We start from the raw sequence: 15,900 nt of genomic DNA on the forward strand, positions 1-15,900 counted from the left end.
GAACCAATAATGTTGGATACATGGGAAAGAATCTGGGTAAGAAATGTGAAATTTACACAAGCTCAAAATCTGAGAGAAAATTTTTACAAGATGTTCTATAGATGGCATTTAGATCCCAAAAAGTTGGCTTCTATGTATCCGAATGTACAGCCTAAATGTTGGAGGTGTGGTTCTCTCGATGCTACATATTATCATATATGGTGGACCTGCCAAAAGGTTAAGGCATTTTGGATAAAAATATGGTGGGTCATGCAAAATGTTTTTAAAAGAAGGATAAAGTTTAGTCCTCAGTTATTTTTACTAGGTATATGTACTGACTTTACAGTGGTAGAGACCAATTTGACTTTGCACCTGATAACTGCAGCAAGACTGTTGGTGGCGCAATATTGGAAGAAGGAAGACTTGCCTACAATCCAAGAATGGACATTGAAAGTAACAAACTTAGCTGAAATGGCTAAAATATCGGCATATCTCAAAGATCATTCAAATGAGAGATATAAACGAGACTGGAAAAAATGGATTGACTATATACAAAATAAATACGGGACTAAGAAATTCCAGTTAGCCTATGCTTAAGATCAGAAATGATTTAAACTGTTAAAAGTTAGTTCAGTAAGAAGAAGCTAAGGTCAATCTAGAATGTCATTAATTTCTTTATTTCTTTTTTCTCAATAGATTTTAGACTGTGTTAGTTAAAAATCCATACCGGGTACGGGTTCTGGGAAGTCGGGGGGGGGAATGAGGAGGGGGGGTGGGGGGGTGGAGGGAGGGAGGGGTACACACAACAAAAAAAAATTGTACTTCAATGTCTTAATGATTGACAAATGACATATTTGTGTTTTTTTTAAAGAAAAATAAAAAAGTTCTGTTTAAAAAAGAATCTTCCCTTGATATACTCTCTAAATTTAAAAATGCCAATGACCCAAAACTTCAAGACATCAAAAAGAGCTAGTGTCTCATCAAAGATTGTTTATTATTGTTATTGTTGTTATTATTATATATTTTATTCATCAAACATGAAACTCAGCCAACTGAACATTCAAAAATGCATTACAAATACCAGTGACTGGTGCTAATGGCTGATATGGTTTGCTGCCAGCATTCTAGGTATTAACCAAGTACCTTCTTAAAATATAAGATGTTCCGAGTAGCGCAGTTTTTTGCAGTTCTGCTGGTGTTATTGCAGGAAGCTGCAATTTTTTGATGTATCTTGTAAAGTTCTTGGACATGGTGCCAAGTGCCCCAATGACAATGGATATCACTGTTACATGCTTCATCCATAGCAATGTAGTTTCAAAGGCCACGTCGCAATATTTCATTATTTTTTCCAGTTCTTTTTCTTCGACTCTGGCATCTCCGGGAACAGCAATATCAATAAACTGTAGACTTCGGCCCTCTACATCCGTGCCTGTCAGTCTGAATTCTGAAGTCCCATAAGATCTTGACTTTCTCATTCTCTAAAACCTTCTCAACCTGATAGTCCCAGTGGTTTTTGCTGTATTCAAATCCAAACTTTTGGCACAATTTCTAGTGAATGATCTTAGCAACACTGTCTTGACGTTGTAGGTAGTCAAGTTTGTGAAATTTTGCTGCACCCACTGATCAAGTGGTCAACTGTCTCATCGTTCTCATTACAGAGGTGACATTTGCAGTTGGTGGTAACATATTGAATTTTTGCCTTCATGCAGTTTGTGGCTAAGGCTTGTTCTTGAGCTGCCAAAATAAAGCCTTCTGTTTCTTTTTTCAGTACTTAACCAGTTCCAAGTTAGTTTTTGGTCAGCTTTGCCTTCAATACTTTTCAAGTATTGGCCATGCATAGCTTTGCTTTTCCGATTTTCAGCTCGCTTCTCAATTACTTCTTTCTTATATTCAGCTTTTGACTTCGTTGTCTTCAAAAGGTCTCCTTTATTTACTTCCTTAATCATTGGTTCTTCACTTTTCTGGATGTAATCATTCAAGCTATGTCTTTCTTCTTACACAGTCTGCCTTACTTGTAGGAGTCCTCAACGACCCTCTGCTCTTGGTAGATATAATAGGTCAATATCACTTTTAGGGTGCAAAGCATGATTCAAGCTTCCTGTCCCAATTATCCAACTCCATCTGGGTCTAGTCAATTATTCCTGCAGAATATCGAATCACAGGTATAGCCCAGGTATTTATGGCTTTTATGATGTTTCCTCCATTCAATTTGGATTTTAATATCTTTGTCTGATTTGTAACGTTAACTTAATATGTATTTATCGTGTTCATTTTTATACTGCTAATCTCAAGATCCTCAATGATTTATAATAAAAGGACAATAAAAACATAACAAATAATGTCCGGCTGTAATAATCTTCCATATAATCATGATCTAAAGACAACCTCCACTCAAAACATAAACAAGCCAATACTGCCATTCACATTCAAAAGCCCACCTAAATAATATTATTTCATTGGACTTGCAAAACGGGGTCTAGGCCAACAGCAAAGCAGAACCTAGTTCAAGGTCCCAGACTAATTATTTTTGTAGCAAAGCTACAATAGATGCCATAAATTCTCTTTTAAAGGAATGTCATTTATACAAACATATATGCGTATATACAATTGCTACATATTTATAGGATCAAAGTAAGAATTTCAGTCTCAAGATAAGGGCCTGATCAGCTGGCTAATACTTGAGAAATTCAAATCAAATGAATATTACCCTTTTGACATATTGACTTCTTATATCTGACAACTTGAGGCTAATAATGTTGCTTTTGAGGGTCAAATGACATTTGTCAGTTTGTTCTGTTCTTTAGTTTTTGAAGCTGAAAGCTTTAGAGTCTCAGTATTAAAACATCTGAAGAGGTTGCCATTGACAACAGCATTTTCCCAGTCAGTACCAACAGTGATAATAAGGTACCATGACTGTGATATTAACAATACTTACCACAAAAGATAATGTCAGAAGTTTCAAACCTCACAATATGCTTAAGTACTATATTATTCATAATTCTCAGTGTAATCTATCTGGTATTTTTATTCACCCAGATTTCCATGCTGACAAAAGCCATATCCTATATCAATATTTTTCCAAGGCTTGTTAGAGTATTAAGTTTAGCTACCCTGCTCATAGACCTCTGCATAGGTGGCAAGTTATGACATCACAAGACCAATGCACATCTGTATCCAATATTGGGAAGCAACCATAAAAGGTCAATGGTAAATCCAACACGGTTCCATGTGTTTTCATCAACATTGGTTGTATTTGATTCCCAGCCAATGTTCCTCAATAACTTGGAATTAGACATTTGGTCTCAAACTCCAGAGGCTTCTATTTTGATTTTACTTGAAAGTTGAGTTTTAATTTTCAGGCATTTCTTTCTTCACTTGCTGTTACTGGCATTTCCCATTCAGTCCCATTATTTGCTCAGGGCCTACAAGCTAGGAGTGAAATTCAGCCGATTCTGACAGGTTCTGGAGAACCGGTAGCGGAAATTTTGAGTAGTTCGGAGAGCCGAGGTGGCGCAGTGGTTAAATGCAGCACTGCAGGCTACTTCAGCTGTTCAAATCTCACCGGCTCAGGGTTGACTCAGCCTTCCATCCTTCCGAGGTGGACCAGATTGTTGCTGGGGGCAATATGCTGACTCTGTAAACCGCTTAGAGAGGGCTGAAAGCCCTATGAAGCGTTATATAAGTTTAACTGCTATTGCTATTGCTAATTGGCAAATACCACTTCTGGATGGACCCAGAGTGGGGTGGGAATGGGGATTTTGCAGTATCCTTCCCCTGCCACACCCACCATGCCATGCCCACAGAACCTGTAGTAAAACGAATTGCATTTCACCACTGCTACAAGTGATTGTCATTAGTAATCTTCCCAAGATAAAAAAGGAAGAGCTAAAATAATTAAAGAGTTTAAATTTAGGGCTGCTCACCAATTGCTGTCTTTGTTCCCCAAACTGCATGTAAAGTACTAAACCACAGATCATTCTAACCACTTTTACAGAAGTCATAATGGGTGGATTTGTTGAATGCTAAGTCATAAGCTGTTTAATTAAAATTAAATAAATTATATGGCAGTTTCATATGATGTGTCACAATGGTTTCTTTGACTATAGAATATATAAGATCAAACTTGCTGTTGATCTTCCTCAACTATACGAAGCTTTAATACATATGATAACATACATTTATGATGAACATACATTTGCCTATTTTTAGGAGTCATGTTAGCAAATTTTCTTTATATATTTCCTAAAGGAGTGATGTCACACAAGTGATAACATGGATGATGCAGTGCTTCTAATTTGAAGGTAATGCCTGAGAGCAAGTAGGTGTGTTCATAAAGTCCTTGACTGCAGCTCTTAAAGCAGCTGCACTTTTCCTCAGCAATTCATAATTGTCTTCCATAGATGTTATCCAACCCCAGGAATAGAGCCACTTGGATGTAAACGGGAGCAGCATGAGTTTCAAAGTGCCTTTTTGCTTTCCAGTATGAAGCAATGCATAGTCTAAATATCTATTTAGTATATGTGGTACCTTACTCAATAGTAGTAACTGTGAGAGGGATATTGGAGGCCTAGTGGACAACCATTGAAATATGAGCTCGCAGTGTGCTGCAGCTGCCAAAAAAGCCAACACAGTCCTAGGCTACATAAACAGAGGGATAGAATCAAGATCATCTGAAATGTTAATACCACTTTATAATACCTTGGTAAGACCATACCTGGAATACTGCATCTAGTTTTGATTTGAAGGCAGGACAAGAAACAATGGGTATAAACTAATCAAGGAGAGAAGCAACTTAGAACTAAGGAGAAATTTCCTAACAATTAGAACAATTAATCAATGGAACAACTTGCATCCAGAAGCTGTGAATGCTCAAACACTGGAAGTCTTTAAGAAGATGTTGGATACTCATTTGTCTGAAGTGATATAGGGTTTCCTACCTAAGCAGGGAGTTGGACTAGAATAACTCTGTTATTCTATTTTATTCTAATTTATCCCATAAAGATACAACATCAGATAACAGTCTTTGTAGACTAGCCATAGAGAATCTGGCTGGGTCCTCTTTAGGGCTCCCCAGAATGAAGAAAAAAACCAATGTTTTGCTCAAGTTGTTTATAAATGGTGGACCAAGCCAATGGGCCATTGTATAGATTAATTAGTAATTAATTAATTAATTAATTAACTAATTAATCTGTACAATGGCCCATTGGCTTGCAGTACTGTTCTGTATCACTAATTAATTAATTAATTAGTGATACAGAACCATACTGCAAAATTCTGGGCTACCACTTGACAGCAACAAGAAGATGAGTAAAGTCCAGATTTCTTGTTGTCATTTAGCAATTGCCATGATTTAACCTCCAGGTCTAATTGGTTTCCGAGTCCAAATAAATGATGATGAAAAACTCATAGTTGAATTTCTGCAAGAAAGCCTATTGACGGTTCAGCTCATCAGATAAGCTTCCTTTCCCTGCGGAAGTCTATAATCCTCTGAAGGAGACATGGCTCCTATGGGTATGATAAGCCCATTGAATTTTGATCCTTTCTGTAGATTTCACTCGTGGTCACTTGAAGAATTCTATGTTTGTTCCAAATGTCAAGCGACATACTAAGTTCTTTGTATGAAGTTAAAGGGTGGTAAGGTTGCATTTCTATTACTTTTTAACCTTTCAATTTTGGTGTTCTTTAAAGCCTTTCTTTTCACTAAACCTTTGCTGATTTTCTAGAAGCTGAGATGATATAAAAGACACTGTAGGATCCCTGAAGTATTGTTCTGATCTTTCAAAGCTGGTTTCAGAAATCCAGTGTCATGTTTATATGTATTTATATAGAATTACATCAGGGGACCATACTGGTTGATGATCAGGTAAAGTTCTGAGCTTTTTCTTATCCTTTGATTTTCCTCTGCAAATATTTATTTATTAATTAAATTTGTCTAGCTGCCCATCTCACGAGAAGTGACTCGGGGCAGCATGCAATAATTGAACAAAGAGTAATACATATAACAGAATACCAATAAAGGAAAATATTGGTAGCTTGGGGTTGAAATGAGGGGTCCTTGGTGCTCTCTGAGCACTCTGCTAGCACTGATAATATTACCTAGTTTGGGTAGCAAAACATCTTCAAGAAATTAACCAAGTTCAGAGAGTACCAAGGTTCCCTCATATAAGAGAATAATAAAGTTGGGAGGGACCTTGGCGGTCTTCTGGCCCAACCTCCCCCTCCACTCAACCCCCCTTACCATTTCAGACAAGTGATTACCTAATCTCTTTTTAAAATCCTATAGTAATGGAGCACTCATGACTTCTGAAGGTAAGCTGTTCACTGATTAATTGTTCTCACTGTCAGGAAATTTCTCCTTATTTCTAGGCTGGTCCTCTCCTTGATTAGTTTCCACCCATTGTTTCTTGTCCTGCCTTCAGGTTCTTTGAAAATAGGTTGACCCCTGCCCCTCTTCTTTGTGACAGCCCCTTAGATATTGGAACACTATCATGTCACCCCTAGTCCTTTTTTTTTCCATTAAACTAGACATAACCATTCATCATATATAAAAACAAGCATTTAAAAATATAAAATGTCAATAATTAATAATTAAAATGTCAAACATTAATTAAACATAAAATAAGCAGAGAGAGAATGAGTATATCTGCCCTTCCTATTTTTCCAAACTTTTTTTTCTATCCAGTCAGTGGTGGGATTAAAAAAAAATTACTACTGATTCTGTGGGCGTGGTGTGGCTTGGTGGAATTGCTGGTGAGCATGGCAGCGGAAGGATATTGTAAAATCTCCACTCCCTCCCCACTCCAGAGGAAGGTTTCCTACAAAATCCCCATTTCCTCCCGATCAGCTGGGGAGGCAGAGCATAGATAGGGGCAGGGGCAGTCAGAAGTGATATTTACCAGTTCTGTAAACTACTCAAAATTTTTGCTAGAGACTCCTCAGTTGCAGCTTTCTTGGTCTTTACTCGTGGATCATCAGTTGTGTGATGGTGCACTCTGAGCAGCTTTTTCATTGCAAGAATTGGGTCCCATCTCTCAACAGGTATGCCAACAACACTTATCACCATCAGATTACTTACGTTTGGAACAATTAGGCGGGTTCTTTGCTCTGAACATATGAGGTTCATTTTTGAGAACCCCCTGTCCACCTCTGCTGAACTAACAGCAATTGTCCTGACAATATCTCTAGCTTTTCTGATACCTTCAGGAATTTTGTACTTCTTTGGATTTTTGAGCACATTTTCCAAAAAATCTCTGTAGTCGTTCAAATTAATTTCATAATTAAAAATTTCACCAAATTCAATCCATGCTGCCTCTGCTTCTGTCCATGGAATGACTACATCTTCAATGTTCCAGTAATCTGGGTCCAAATATGTGATAAAGTGTAACTTGTTTGTGGCTGGCAATTGGCTACCTATTTTTAGATGGTCACAATCCATTAGCCTTTTCTTCAAATTGGTGGTGATGCTTGACAGAAGCTTTTCACAAGGAAGGGGAACAAATCGTTGATTTGGAGCTAAATTTATGTTTTTGAAGGCTTGTGTTTTTAGCATTGCATCAATGTTGTTTTCATATGTGTCCTTTCTCTGTCTAAGCACTTCAAAAGCTTTAATTGTTCGCAATATTAACTTTTCGGCCTTGATGATATTTGTGTCTCTCCCCTGCAGGGCATTTCACAGAAGAGAAATCTCATTTAGAATCTCTGTCATGAGAGCCAAATCCTTCAAAGAATTTAGATTTTCAAAACGGGAAGCCATGCCTGGGAATCTTTCATTGCCCAGAAAAAACTGATGTAGCGCTGGATAAGCACGCCACACAGCCATGGTTGCCCTTAAACTATAGGCAGCCCATCTTGGTCCCAAAGCTCTGCCAATCTTCACAATTTCAATGCCCAATTGTTCAGATATTTGGAAAATGTCATTCTGGCTCTTGCAGGATTTGTAGAAGGTGGTGTGTACTTTATCAAGGAAGATCTTGAAGTGGTTGAGTTGCTTTATAACTTTATTGCATCATCAAGCACAAGTTGGAGGTGGTGGTTCAAGCAGTGCCAGATTACAATGTTTGGGAAGTCTTGAGCTATTCTGGTGCTGACTCCAGATTTTCTCCCAAGCATAACGTTGGTACCATTGGAGCAGAAAGCTATTAAATTCTTCTGCAGATATTCAGTGGAAAACCCAACTTTACAGAAGCTTCCCATCTCTGCAGAATATATGTTCTTCGCATCTCCGTTTCTCTAATTCCAACAGCTCAATGAAAATTGTTGCTGGGCATTCTGGATCCTCAACTCTAACAAAACTATCAGAACTGCTTTCATTGAAAATGTTGAGGCTTTGTCGATTATTAGGCACACCTTTGGATTCTTTGCAATAATCCTGGAAAACACTGTGGTTTTGATTTGTTCACAATGAATTCAACTATTTTCACTTTGGATCTCTGTGAATGCAAGCTAACTCCCACATCTACTCCAACCATAGTTAACAAATTTACCTGCGCTTCGATGTCTGAGAATGGATTGCATCTTTGTGCCAGATCATAAACAGTAGAAAATATTTTGCAAGTCCTGGATAAATGTTTCTCAGTTGACGTATCTACGGCTTTGGTTAAAGCATCCTGCTCTCGTTGTTTACTGCTCTCTAAACAAATAAGGTGTGCTTTTGATTGAAAATGTTTTTTCTGAGCGATGCTTGTTAATTCTCCTTAGTTGTCCCTGCTGGCACAACCTGGAAATGTTTCCACTCTCTAGAAACATGAATACCTCTCTCTAATGAGAACATGGGTTTTGCATAGTACTCACAACCTAACTTTTTGTCATACTTTTCCTGGAAGTTTCTGTATTGCTGCAAAGTCCAGCAGTCAGGAAGTTGTGGAACTTCAGTGGAGGAGATGGACTTGCTGCTTTCTCTGACCTCAAGTGGTAGAAGTGGTTTCTGACCTCAAGTGGTGGAAGTGCTGGTGGTGCTGGTGGTGCTGGTGTTGGTTCTGGTGACTGTTGTGGATCAGCTGATTCCCCATCTCTTGGTTTTTTGGAGAAGAAAGCAGTCATACTCTGTTGTCTGTTCTTCAGCCTGTTAAATAATGCTAATTGCAAAAGAAATAAAACAATATTGTACTCAATTATGGTTGTAAACTGAGGACTACAGGTAACAGAAAGGACCTCTGCTTTCAACCAACAATGTACAGTCTTTTCAGGAAGGATGTCCCCCAACAAACAGGAAAGGTATAGTCTTTCATTTTAGAAGTTAGATCAAGAATGAATGTCATAGGTAGATTCACAGAGCAATACAAATTTCTTTTTCTGCAATTTATTTCTCAGTTCAAAAAACAGGAATATATGGATTAGGTTCAGTACTTAGGTCAGTCCAAGTAGCTATTCAAGAGTTAGTGGTTAGAAGCAATGGTAAAGCAAGATATGGATTTAAAACCAGAAATATTTTGTTGGGTATTTCAAAGGGAATACAATACATATTTAATTTTACACATGTTAGCAGCTGCTGGACTTGTGTTTGCACAACAGTGGAAAAACAAAGATATGAAAATGAATAAATATTAGAATGTGCAGGAATGAATAAATTGACAATTAAAATCAAGGTGGCTTCGAATATTTTTTCACATGGTGTTTGTTTTATCAATGGCTAACTAACAGAAACAGAAATTAGAAATCTAAAAGTATGAAAGAAAACACCAATTATGTAAGGAAAGGTCACTAAAATGTATAAGGAAATATTATTAGTATTTGATCATCATGTAGATAACTGCAGGACATTACACACAAACACACATACACACTCTATGATAGCACCAGGAAAACACCAAAAGAATAACAGTTTTCCCCCAAAAGACTGCATATGAAACCAGTTTTCCCCCTGACCCTAAAGACAGGAAAGACAAAGCCACTGGAATAAAAGCCATCAAGGCATTGTGGGAAGTTATAAAGAACAGTACCAGGAAGCTCACAGAACCAGAAACCACAAGACAAAACACTATCTGAAAGATAAATTTTAAATACACCCATTAAGACAAATAGCTCGCATGGCTCCCTTTTTCCTGTTTCCTGGCAGAACTAATCTCCGGGATAGGAAAGACAAAAGAACTGGGACCAAGAGTAACGAGTAAATATTCTATCCACAATATATTAAAATAAAACCATTTAAAAATATTCTATACACAATACTTTTAAAACGCAGGCTGTCGCCGCCACCCACACCTCCCTTTCAGCCACAAAGTGTACACAAGGCTGCGGCTTTCACGAAGGAAGGCCGCATGGCCTTTCTTCATGAAAGCCATGGCCTCATGTAACGCAGGATGCCGCCACCGCCACCACCCACCCCCCTTTCGGCCACAAAGCGTATGCAGGGCCACGGCTTATGCGAAAGTTGCGGCCTCGTGTAACGCGGGCTGCTGCCATCACTGCCCACCCCCTTTCGACCACGCAGTGTACACCAGCCTGCAGCTTTCGTGAAGGAAGGCCTTCCTTCGTGAAGGCCCCGGTCTCATGTACCATAGGTTCCCGCTCCTGTCCCCGCCCCAGCACTTAGTTGCTTACCTGAGGGAAGCAGCAATCTGCTGGAAAGCGAAGCGAAGCAAAGACGTGACAGCCAAACAGGTAAAGACTCTTTTCAAAAGACTCTTTTGAAAAGAGGTAAGTGGGCCATTGTGCCACACTTTTGAATGGGCTGTTAGAGGCGGGCAGGGAGGCTGCAGCCAATCAGTGGGCAGTGGGCAGGACTAGTATAATGTGAACAGTCGGGGGGGTGAGCGACAAGCAGCCTCCGGATGGGCAGGGGTGACTGAGTGAGGAGGCGGGGCCGGTTCCACCAGTGGAACCGGTTCTAAATGGCACAGAAGGTTTGTGGAACCTCTTCTATATAACCATTTAGTACCAGCAGGAACCCACCCCTGGTCTGCCTAGAACCTTTAAGAAACAATCAGGAAATGTTTCACAAAACATCAATCACTTGCAAGTCTTTCAGATCTCTTTAAAAAGAGCTACCTGGCTGGTTCATAGTGAAGCAGTTAACAAGAGACTGAAAAAGTCTCCACTCTAATAAATTGCAGGATGAATTAGCCTTAAAGTAAAAGTAATCCAGTTGCTATAATTTCTGTAACGGTATCTGTCAATGTTTTCAGAAATCTTGTTAAAGGATCGATGTAAATCTTGCTTTGAGTTGAATCCTGGTATCTCCTAATCGATAGTTCTAGGACCTATATTAAAAGAAGATCCATTATTTAAAATTGGTATGTTACATTTGTAAATAGTTTAAATTAAATTAACCCTTTCTTCCAGAGCAACAAATAAATTAGGAAGGGTACATAAAGGAAAATTTAACAATGAATATACAGGGCCACCTCATCTTGATTTTGCAGACTGATACCATCCTTAGACTCAGATCAGGGAATCATTTCATCTCACTTTTCAAAACCTTAAATGCCTATAGCATGAAATGGAGCTTCCTTGGGCAAAACTAAATGAATTGTACAAGGGTGATTTGCATTTCTGGGGGCTGTGAATGTAAGAGGAATATATGACATAAACCATAATTTTTTTGCTTTTTTGGTTTAGCGTAACTAAAGTTTAAAGACTACGGGCTTTGTGTGGCATTCTGGATACTATACTTCAGAAAAGCTGGGGCCAGGGCACCATTTTTGGTTAGGATTCAGGAGCTTTAAGCCATGACATAGATACCTTAAGCAACTGCACAAATTAAATTATCCCAAATGTTGTGAAATAGAAAAGAGCCCCTAGGTTTTAGCTGTTTCCATAAGGGGAGGGAGGAGGGATTCTGGGACATGAAATGATGCTATTGGACTAAGACTTTCAAATTGCACTTTTTGCACCTCTAACTTAGTGTATCATCCAAACTCAACAATTTGGACTGCTGTTGATCAATAAACTGTTGGTTAGTACAAGTGAAACTACTCAGTGAGAGAGTTATTGGACCATTCTAGGCAAACCCAGTACTAGAATGGCTCTCCACTTTAATTTATGTATTTATTATAAAATTTATTGGCCACCTATCTTACTGTAGGGTAACTCTAGGTGACTTAGAGTTACATCTATGTTAAAACATAAAAATCAGACATTAAAATCAAGGCACATGGGGAGGGCAGGGACAGAGTGGGATCTGTTATTACTCAATCAACCATCTCCATTGTGCTGTTCCCCACTGGGACCCCAAGCCAACTGGCAAAGCCATGTCTTTAGGCCCTTACAAAAAGATAGGAGGGTTGGGGCTGTCGCATCAGGTGGCAAGATATTCTAGAAGGCAGGAGCAACGGCAGAAAAGGCCTTCCTCCTGGATCCCACCGGCTGGAATAATCAGGCTGGCTGATGGGACCTGCAGCATGCCTCCTCTGCTGGCACAAATGGTACAGGCCAAATCCCAGTGGGGTGAGACAACAAACTGTATTCACTTAATTCACTTCATATGACAAGGTGGTATTGTCCATCATGGAGATATCTAATATGCATGCAAGTGGATGTCTGGAGAAAGATTGTATCTATGTTTTGTCCATGTTTGTTAAAACATTGTGTTGCAGACCTATCTGCCAACCAATCAACCAATATGTAAAACTTTTCCTACTTGTAAAGTCATCACAGCCCAAGCTGTCCATCAATGCCAGGAGGTGGTTTAGGATATTGAGAGAAACTGAACTGTGTTTTTTGTCTAAGAGCATTTGCTCTTTAGAGGAAATAATGTCCCTGTGAGAAGTGGCTTCTCTCCTCTGTTCCTGAAGGCAGCAGCTGTGCCTCATCCAAATTGAATAGATAGCAACTATGGTAAACAACATTGAAAAGCAAAGGGCAGGGCCATTTGCCTTTGTGAGTGGGAAATGTACTTTGCTCTTGCGAACAAATCCCATCATTTTCACATGAGCAGGCAGCTAAATGGCTCTTTGGATCCAAACATCTAAATGTTGCCTTTCTGTACATGTTTTTCTCTTACTTGCTGGAGAACATGCAAGGTCATAGCACAAACCAAATGTCATATCTATCACAGTTTCAAGACACTTCTGCGCTCCTGGACATGTGGGGATCCTTGGCCCATTGCCACTCTATAGATGAGCTCGAGATACATACTTAAGCACGCAACACTTTCAAAACAATGAGTTTATAAAGGATCTGAATGCAAAGTAAGCACCTAACTTCAAAGCACATGTGACACTTAGAACACATGTGACATTCAAAAAACATGTGCAGCTATTTCAATGACTCTGTCTCTAGAACTTTTGCTTCTTTCATGGTTCCACCTAAAGTGTCATCTGTGCACATACGTGAAAGATACCTTTTGAGTCAGCTATGCCAGTCTTCCAAAGACCTTTCTCTTTCAATGCTTCATGAGGAGGAACCACACACATGCTAGCATGTTTTGAACATTCTGCAAAACTTGGTGTCTACATCAGTATGTATATACAGTCAATTTACACATGTGCCAGCCCAGTGTCCAAAGCACATACTGAGTGAATGGGGCACAGGTATTAAGTACTTTAGTAGGAAGGCAACTGGATAAATTCATGTGAGTACCACTCAGATCCACTTCCTAATCTGAAGAAATTTAACCACACCTCTTCAACTGCTGCTATGAAATCAAATATGTTGGACCAAGCCAGCATAAGGAATTTTGGAAGTATAATGAGTTTGACAGGTACCAAGTCGGGATGTTTCTTTAGATGGAATCCAATTCCTAACAGAAAAAAAATCTTATTCAGATAAGGTCTTATTGAGATATATCAAGGATCCTTGATATATTCATTTTTAATTTTAAAAAAACCCACAAAGCATTGCTTTTGTGTCTCATCAGCTGTCAAATATTCCTTCCATTTAGCCTTCAAATATAAGGTTCTTCACCCATCCACCCATCTGAATTAATTTATAATAATATCATTTTATCCCTTCCTGTCACAGAGAGGACAGAGAAGTTGGAATGTATCTGATGCCTTGATTTATCTTTACAAACAGCCTGACAAGTAGACAGTGGAGACAAGGCTCCTGAGAACTTCACAACTGATCATACCCATTTTCTTGAACCATGACTGGCTCCTGGAAATAATATACTATGAGAGCAGAGTTTTTCTGCAGTAACCAGCTGCATTTTCTCTGCCTCTGTACAGAGCGCTGACTCTGTAAACCACTTAGAGAGGGCTGAAAGCCCTATGAAGCGGTATATAAGTCTAACTGCTATTGCTATTGCTATTGCTCTTCTTTTTTTCCCCATGTATTTCTAAGGCTAAAAAAATCTGTATGCAGTGGTGTATTGATATTGGCAGACAGAATGTGATTTTTGTTGGGGGGGGTGGAGTTGGGGGAGGTATTGTTTCCTGGAAAGTAAAACCTCAAATTAGTGTATTGTCATACCTATTTTGCTCCTTATTTGGAGAGGGATATAAAAATCATGCCAGACATCTCTCAGCAGAATTTTGGCAATACAGCTTTGGAACAATTTGCATTGTCGCAGTCTGCATTTGTAAATGGTGTTTTAAAAACAGAACCTTCCAGCAGCCCTTTCAACAAAATACAGTAAAACATTTTCCTCATTTTCTAAACACAGCCAGGATAGTCAGAGTGTTCTATTTCAGCACAGCAGCCATGACGTTTGAATCTTGCAGTAGGAAAAATGGATGAACGGAATTGATGGATGGCAAATGCTTGATAGATATTTCCTATCTTTCCTACTCCAAAATGGTATGCAATGTATTTATTTTTTCCTTCCAGTGGTCATTGTTTCCTCTTCATACTCACAGCCTTCAATTTCTTGACCTACCGCAATTTCCTTTCATACCCAACAGGTACTATTGATCAAATAGTGACATTTCTCACATTTTTCTGAAAAGTAGCTGTAATGTGTAAGTGCAGAGTCTAAAGCAAATTTCTGTTTTGGCAGGAACCAACTTCTTTTTTTCAATAAAACCTTCTACATATCAGTAAACCTTCTTTTGGCTTTTGTTTGTAAATTTTATTTCTCACATTTCTACCCCAAACTTCCTATCAGAAATTCAATCAAGTTTGTATAAAATCTCATGTTCCCTCCATCATGGTTTCTGTGATATTTAAGCTGGATGTGATGTGCCAATGGGTATCAGGGATGGGCTGCTATGGGTTCGCCCAGGTTCAAGACAACCCATAGCTAATGTTATGGCCAGTTCGGAGAACCTCCAAATCCCACCCCTAGCTGGCCTCACCCAGTCCCTCCCACCCCACCCTGCCTCACCCCTCCCAGGAGTCTCCACATGGCCTGTTTTGGATGTAAGGTACATACACAGAGAGGCTTGGGGAGGGGGAAAACGAGCCTCCTGGAAGTTCCAGAAGACCTTCAGAGCCCGGGGGAGGAAGTTTTCACCCTCCCAGAGGTTCCAGAGGCCTCCAGAGCCTGGGAAAGGCAAAAATGGAGCCCATGCCATGGTGCAGGAGGCCGACTAGGCCATGCCTACTATGGCCACACTCACACAGCAACCGCACAGCAGAGAACCTATTGCTGAAATGTTTGCAGCCCACCTGATGGATATGTACATCTGCAGGTTTCCTTGGGGTACACAGATCAGCCCTGATTCCAGTTGATCAGGACATCAATCCAGTTGAATGATTCAAAGATTTGGAACTGTCAAATTGTATCCATGTGATTCAATTTTCCAGGCTTAAGACTTCTTTTTGGTTCAGTTAATTCATCTAAGTCATCGAGCTAACTTGAAAATTCTATTCAAATTCAGAGATTTGATCAAACTGAATCCCTGAATGTTCTTTAAATAATTCATTTTTAAAATGAGATAATTGAATGAATAATTTTCTTTGGAAAATGATTACAACCTAAAGGAGCATTTTTAAACATTGGTGTTAAATTGCCTAGGGTATTAATTGTTCCTCCTAGTCTGAAGTACATTTAAATAGTATTCATTAAAGGATTATTTCATCCTAAGCAAATATTCCTGATTT

The 15,900-nt window shown here is 39.1% G+C and overlaps 1 pseudogene; it reads right to left on the minus strand.

Annotated features, from left to right (window-relative positions):
* Positions 1-8,172, minus strand: part of LOC148044990 (E3 SUMO-protein ligase KIAA1586 pseudogene) — a 67,029-nt pseudogene extending 58,857 nt beyond the window's left edge.
* Positions 8,173-15,900: the final 7,728 nt, after the last annotated feature.

The sequence above is a fragment of the Thamnophis sirtalis genome, unplaced genomic scaffold, assembly GCF_051295495.1.
Source record: "Thamnophis sirtalis isolate CommonGarterSnake01/CBP01778 unplaced genomic scaffold, rThaSir2_p1.2 scaffold_6, whole genome shotgun sequence".
NCBI classification, from domain to species: domain Eukaryota; kingdom Metazoa; phylum Chordata; class Lepidosauria; order Squamata; family Natricidae; genus Thamnophis; species Thamnophis sirtalis.